Consider the following 8,070-nt stretch of genomic DNA (forward strand, 5'->3'; position numbering starts at 1 on the left):
GGTGGTACAGAACGGCATGGCAGATGCAGTAGATGTATAGAGTACGTATATACGTATGAGATGAGTACTGTAGGGTATGTAAACATAAAGTGGCATAGTTTAAAGTGGCTAGTGGTACATGTATTGCATAAAGATGGCAAGATGCAGTAGATGATATAGAGTACAGTATATATACATATGAGATGGGTAATGTAGGGTATGTAAACATAGTATTAAGTGGCATTGCTTAAAGTGGCTAGTGGTACATTTTTACATAATTTCCATCAATTCCATTTTTAAAGTGGCTGGAGTTGAGTCAGTATGTTGGCAGCGGCCGCTTAAATGTTAGTGGGTGGCTGTTTAACAGTCTGATGGCCTTGAGATAGAAGCTGTTTTTCAGTCTCTCGGTCCCTGCTTTGATGCACCTGTACTGACCTCGCCTTCTGGATGATAGCGGGGTGAACAGGCAGTGGCTTGGGTGGTTGTTGTCCTTGATGATCTTTATCCTTCCTGTGACATCGGGTGGTGTAGTGTCCTGGAGGGCAGGTAGTTTGCCCCTGGTGATGCGTTCTGCAGACCTCACTACCCTCTGGAAGAGCCTTACGGTTTGTGGCGGAGCAGGTGCCGTACCAGCGGGTGATACAGCCCGACAGGATGCTCTCGATTGTGCATCTGTAGAAGTTTGTGAGTGCTTTTTGGTGACAAGCCGAATTTCTTCAGCCTCCTGAGGTTGAAGAGGCGCTGCTGCGCCTTCTTCACAACGCTGTGTCTGTGTGGGTGGACCAATTTCAGTTTGTCTGTGATGTGTACACCGAGGAACTTAAACTTTCCACCTTCTCCACTACTGACCCGTCGTCATGTGGAATAGGGGGGTGCTCCCTCTGCTGTTCCTGAAGTCCACAATCATACTCCTTTGTTTTGTTGACGTTGAGTATGAGGTTATTTTCCTGACACCACACTCCGAGGGCCCTCACCTCCTCCCTGTAGGCCGTCTCGTCGTTGTTGGTGATCAAGCCAACCACTGTAAGTGTCATCTCGCAAACTTGATGATTGAGTTGGAGGGTGCATGGCCACCGCAGTCGTGGGTGAAATCAGGCGAGTACAGGAGAGGGCCTAGAACGCACCCTTGTGGGCCCAGTGTTGAGGATCAGCGGGGTGAGATGTTGTTACCTACACCTCACCACCTGGGGGCGGCCCGCAGGAAGTCCAGGACCAGTTGCACAGGGCGGGTCGAGGACCCAGTTTCAATATTGTTGTTGGACGCGATGCGGAACATATTCCATCCGCGTGATCGAAGCAGTCTTGAAGCGTGGATTCAGATTGGTCGGACCAGCGTTGACAGACCTGAGCGCGGGAGCTTGTGTTTGAGTTTTTGTTTGTAGGCTGGAATCAACAAAATGGGAGTCGTGGTCAGCTTTTCCGAAAGGGGGCGGGGGAGGGCCTTATAAGCGTCGCGGAAATTAGTATATACAATGGTCTAGTGTTTTTCCAGCCCTGGTAGCACAATCGATATGCTGATAGAGAATTTAGGGAGTTTTGTTTTTAGATTAGCCTTGTTAAAATTCCCAGCTACGATGAATGCAGCCTCAGGGTGTGTGGTTCCAGTTGTACAAAGAGTCATGATAAAAGTTCGTTCAGGGCCATCGATGTGTGCTGCTTGGGGGGGAATGTATACGGCTGTGATTATGATTGAGCGAGAATTCCCTTGGTAGATAATGGCGGTCGACATTGATTGTGAGGAGTTTCTAGAACAGGTGAATCGAACGACTTGAGTTCTTGTGTGTTGTTATGGATGATCACACCACTTCTCGTTAAATCTAAGGCATATACCCCCCGCCCTCTTCTTACCGGAAAGATGTTTGTTTCTGTCGGCGCGATGCATGAAGAAAACCAGCTGGCTGCACCGACTCCCGTTAGCGTCCTTGAGTTAGCCATGTTTCGTGAAGCAGAGCACGTCAGATCCTGATGTCTCTCTGGAATGGTACCCGTGCTCGGATTTCATCAACCTTATTGTCAAGAGACTGGACATTGGCGAGTAGTATGCTAGGGAGTGGAGCGCGAGTTGCCCGTCTCCGAAGCCGACCACGAGACCGGCCACGTTTCCCCTTTTACGGCGTCGCACAGGGTCGCCGGCTGGGATCAGATCCATTGTATTGTGTGGAAGGCAAAACACTGGATCCGTTTCGGGAAAGTCATATTCCTGGTAGGAACGATGATGAGTTGACGTTAATCGTATATTCAGTAGTTCCTCCCGACTGTATGTAATGAAACCTAAGATTACCTGGGGTACCGATGTAAGAAATAACACGTAAAAAAACAAAATACTGCATATTTTCCAAGGAACATGAAGCGAGGCAGCCATCTCTTTTCGGCGCCGGATATTTTCAGCTCCTGCCAACAGATAGCACTGCTGGCTGGAGTTGGTATAAGCTATCCTTTAGCCAGCTATTAGCAGCCAAATAAACACATATGTCGACCATGGACCAGCCATTGATGCTCTCCTTAACCAAGGTTTTATGTAAAGACAATACCAGCCTTGCTCTAAAATTAAACTTTTTTGGGAGCATGAATCAGCGATTCATTTATTTGCTGTGACGGGAACTGAGCGTCTCATAGTGCCAGCTGGCTCTGGTTTCATTACGGGAGTAGAATCCTACAGACTGGTACAAACCCCTATTAACAGACCGATTAGTTTAATGGTTAACAGAAAGCCATGCACCCGCTTTGAAGTACGGTATAGAATGGCATGTTGTCCTCAGCTTTTCTCTGCTACTCCCAGCCAACAAAAATGGGTAGGGTCAAAGGCCTCATTTCCAAGTGGCTAAGAGCACCATTGTTACAGTAAATGTTTCCACATCTTCATCTCTTTGTTGGTCTCACAAATCAAACAGCACTTGCCCAAGTATCACTCGTGTATCACTATCAGAGAACATGGTTCACTCTTAATGAGGCCCTTGTAGGATCCAAGTTACGGTTTCCTGTAATTGTTTACAGAAAAGGCTCTTATAGAAGCATTCATTGGCTTCATTAGGAAATAGAATTCCCGTTGATTAGATCCTTTATGATTTGATTGTTTACACAATTTTATTTGTGGTTATAGGACACCTTTAAATTGAGGGAGTTGTGTTATGGTTCATGGCAATGATGGCATGGAGTTAAGGAAGCTACTGGGCCTACAGTAGAGATTAGTTCAGTCCTGAGACATACTGTAGACATGTCGGCCTCAACACAAGGCAACTAAGGTAAAATTCTATTGGAGAATTTGTGCTTCAGGAGAAGCTAGACAGATCTATCATAAGACATAGCACTCCGTTGTCTCAGTATCAACAATTCAAAGGGCAAATCACTAAAGGAAACATCTTTCCACTAGTATCTGAATGATGGCACAAACATATTTGGAGTCCAACCATTCTGTCTCTCTGTGGACTGGCACCCGTAGATGTGAATCAACAATTGAATGTGTGTGACAGTCCTCTCTCTATTTGACCCCAGTCTCTACCTGAAGGTTAAAAGTGTGACTTTGGCATGAGGTCATCAGGGCGGAGCGCGGCTAAACTAATGAAAACACATCTCAGCAGCAGCTGTCCAAACAGTAGGCACCATCTCCAGGCTCTCCTGGTCCACTGGCCCTCCTTAGACAAAGACTCAGGCCAGACCAAGACCAACATGTGGGAACCACCAAATGATGTCCGGTTATTTAGCCATCTGTACAATAAATCACTACTTTTTGGGTCAATTTACTTTCCCCCCTCTCTGTCCCTCATTCCATCTCTGAGTTAGTCTTTCTGGTTGTCAGAACAGTTCAGCCCAACCCTGAACCCTAATAGACTTGGCCAAGGATAACTATAACAGCCCAAACACTTCCCAACAGAACCCAAACAGTCAGACATACAGTATCTCAGACACGACCAAATAGCCATATCAGTGATATACTACCCAATACAGGCCAAAACAACTAAAGACAGCCCAACACTGGCAAACACTGTTCAACATATTCCACCACTGCTCAAAACATGCTACACAAAAAGTGGGACAGCTCTATCTAATGTGAATTCATCAATTCAACACAGTTTTCATATATTAACCTTGACCACCCAGGCAGGTTCCACCTCATTTTCATATTCCACTAATAACATCAGTTCTTCTGCTGGGAGTTTATCTTCAAGGGAAGGAAAGTGCAGGAAGGTTGTCGTTTTTCCTGGCATTGCTGTGTAATTGTTCCCAAATGGGATTGGGAATGTCACAGGCCACAGGAAACTCCTTCTCGCTTTGTCCGAGGAGCCTGCAGGTTTTTCCAACGGCAACGGTCCATGAACCAGATATCTTTCTTACTTGCATGAACTGCATCATCTGCCTCTCTGTAAAATGTGTCAGAAGAAGAATGTCTAGTACACTCACTACAGTATGATTACTGTGGTTCTCTATTGATGGTAAACAGTGAACGTTTTATCATGGCCTATTGTCCCTTCCTGGTGAAGCTACAGTATTGATTTCTCTCAGCTGTCAAATGGAGACTCAACATAACATCCCTCCCCATTATGTAAATATAAAGATACTTCATCTCTCCCTCACACTCTCAGACTGCAGAGCTCATTGAAGTAGAACAGGGGCCTCTTCTTCTCTCATAGAAACAGACATGGTCTGACGGTGGACATCTCCCTCTCCCAGTCTCCCTGTCTCAGTAAAGATGTTCTATCAAGAGAGATAGAGAGAGAGAAACAGCTCAATCTGCATAACACTGTTGTTCTGACAGAGTAATCTCCCTCGTCTCGTAACTCAAGTTGACACGTTGACTACGGGAAATATGATCATCAGCACGGTGTCATAATCATCAGAGATGATGAGTGGGTTAATTACTCTGTGTTGTTGTGTGTCCGTGTGTGTGTTGTGTGTGTGTGTGTGTGTGTGTGTGTGTGTGTGTGTGTGTGTGTGTGTGTGTGTGTGTGTGTGTGTGTGTGTGTGTGTGTGTGTGTGTGTGTGTGTGTGTGTGTGTGTGTGTGTGTGTGTGTGTGTGTGTGTGTGTGTGGTTGTGTGTCTGTCTGTGGTGTGTGTGTGTTGTGTGTGGTGTGTGTGTGTGTGTTGTGTGTGTTTGTGTGGTGTGTGTGGTGTGTGTGTGTGTGTGTGTTTTTGTCTGAAGAAAGAGAGAGGGTGAGACTATTAAAGACAGGACATCATTACCTTGATGTTTCCCAGGAGTTCTTGAGCTCCTGAACCTCCCCCTCGTTGCTGGGAGTTATCCTGAAGATTTGATCACTTGAAGAAGCAGAGAGAAGGAGTTAAGTAACATTTATGCTTTTCTTTTCTATTTGCTTAAGGAGTACTGGCCATTGTACATTATTACTAGTATACTGTGTAACTACAACAGAGTTTCTTATTTCTTATTTTTTTAACAGACTAAAAACACCTGCAAATCAGCTCCAATTTATTTGCATTTGAAAATCTATTCCAAACTATTCCCATGCATAATACAGAGATATGTGTGATCGTATACAAACGTAAGCAAGATTTTAATTTATTTAGTTTTAGCCAAACAATATATCTGTTTGGGCTTCTTGCGTCAATTTGCACTCTACAAATAATTTGTAATTATGTTCAAGCCACCTAACAATCCCCTTACGAAAAATGTATCCACCGCTACAAAAAAATGACAATAATTATAATCCACATAATAATTCACATTTCCTGTTACTGCAGGATTATTTCCTGTTGTGTAGGATATGGCTCAAATGAAGATCCTATACCTTTACTAACTACCTTGTAGGATCTACCTATCTATCTATACTATGTCTGGAAGTAGACATTAATCTGTCCCCTATACTAACCACAGTCAGGATTAAGTGAGCAAGATTTAAAATGACTAAAAAAGCACATCCCACTCTATGAAACATTTCTCAGCCCATACAGTAGTCAGAGTTAATGCAGTCTCCCTTTTGTACATGACTGGAGAAATGACACTTAATTGTGAGAGATGATTCAGCAGGGTTAAGGGAAGGGCTGGGTCCTGTTTAGTGTGACGGAAGGGATGGATGACAGGGTTAAACCAGTGTTGAACAATCAAATCAAATCAAAGCATTTGTTACATGCGCCAAATACAACAGGTGTAGACCTTACAGTGAAAATGCTACTTTACAAGCCCTTACCAACAATGCAGTTTTAAGAAAAATAATAAAAAGTAAAAAATAGAAAATACACAGTAACAATAATTAAACAGCAGCAGTAAAATTACAATAGCGAGGCTATATACAGGGGGTACCGGTACAAAGACAATGTGCGGGGGGCATGGTTAGTCGAGGTAATTGAGGTAATAATGTACATGTAGGTAGAGTTATTAAAGACTATTGCGTAGATAATAACAGAGAGTAGCAGCAGCATAAAGGGGGGGGGGGGGGCAATTGGAAAAGTCTAGGTGGCCATTTGATTAGATGTTCAGGAGTCTTATGGCTTGGGGGTAGAAGCTGTTAAGAAGCCTTTCGAACCTAGACTTGGAGCTTTGGTACCGCTTGCCTTGCGGCAGCAGAGAGAACAGTCTATGACTAGGGTGGCTGGAGTCTTTCACAATTTTTAGGGCCTTTTTCTGAGGTCCTGGATGGCAGGAAGCTTGGCCCCAGTGATGTACTGGGCCGTACGCACCATCCTCTATAGTGCCTTGTGTTTGGAGGCCGAGGAATGTGGCTGACAGATAGTGCAGTGCTACAGCGTTTTGTGTTACACACACAGGTGATGGGATGGGACAAAGTTTTGTTATTACAACACATTATTACATTGAGACAGATGGGAATCAGGAGTCTTAAATAACATGAACCTATATTAAAACATAATATACTAGCCTAAATATACACTGACAAAAGCACAGATCACAGCATACTACAGGTCGCGGGGGGACGTATATTTTGGGGGGAGAATGACTGTGAGAACGTTATCTCTGGTAACTTTTTAAAAGGATATCTTACTGAAAATAAAATGATGCTGACATCTAAAATATAATTTCCCCCTCCAGAAACGAGCCCATAATATCAGGCAAGTGTGCTATTTAGCAATACTCATTATCACCTGATGTGGCCCAACTGATGCAGCATAGTGGCTAGGAATAAATAGGCAGAGGGTAGCCCATCTGCATTTACCTCACTGGGCTAATCATTAGCTAGATCACAAACTCTAAAGTCTAAACATTAGGCTATCTTGTTGCTAGTTACAGTATAGCAGCATAATGATGACTTGAATGTCCCCCCCAAAAAACATTCCACTGGCACTCAGCTAACCAAGGATCATGTAGGCTACTGTGAATATAATATAAGCCTACCTGTTACACATGACTCAGGTTACATTTCAACGCCATTGGAGCCCGCTAACGCGCATAAACCAATGCCGCTGCTAGAACTAAAATGGTGCATTTTACACATTTCTTGGATTTGAGAAATAAGTGTAGCTTAGTAGAAAGCTAGAAAGCTCAGTGATCCTCATCTTATAACAGTGGCCATCAAAACTGCTTTCAAAGGTGTGTTTCCCGCGACTGCATTAAGAATGTTGAATGGCTACAGTGACTGGGCATCACAGGAGGTTGATGGCACCTTAATTGGGGAGGATGGGCTCATGGTAATGGCTGGAGCGGAATAGGTGGAATGGTCTCAAATACATCACACACATTGTTTTTATGTGTTTGATGCCATTCCATTTGCTCCGTTCCGGCCATTATTATGTGCCGTCCTCCCCTCAGCAGCCTCCTGTATTGGGCATGCATATTTCTCTCCCTGTGCGGCACTGGCAATTTGAATGCTCCTTGAGAGGAATATTATTTTCTTGCATAGAATGCGACAGGCTGAACAATTGGTAAACTATTCTACTATGGGGTTGTCTGATTTTTCTGTTGCTTAGCCTACTTGTGTTGTTGGCTGTGGGAAATTAAATGTGCACAACAATCTTTCATTAGATAAATCAAATAGGCTAACGAAAGGTAACGGGTCTCAGCTCCACCTGGCTCTCATTTGGGCTAGAGACAAGCGGTTTGGGCTAGAGACAAGCGGTTTGGGCTAGAGACAAGCGGTTTGGGCTAGAGACAAGCGGTTTGGGCTAGAGACAAGCGGTTTGGGCTAG

The 8,070-nt window shown here is 44.2% G+C and overlaps 1 pseudogene; it reads right to left on the bottom strand.

The window, feature by feature from the left end:
• LOC111953791 (carboxypeptidase A6-like) overlaps positions 1-8,070 on the bottom strand; it is a 46,029-nt pseudogene that overhangs the window by 24,083 nt on the left and 13,876 nt on the right.

The sequence above is a fragment of the Salvelinus sp. IW2-2015 genome, linkage group LG27, assembly GCF_002910315.2.
Source record: "Salvelinus sp. IW2-2015 linkage group LG27, ASM291031v2, whole genome shotgun sequence".
Lineage (NCBI taxonomy): Eukaryota > Metazoa > Chordata > Actinopteri > Salmoniformes > Salmonidae > Salvelinus > Salvelinus sp. IW2-2015.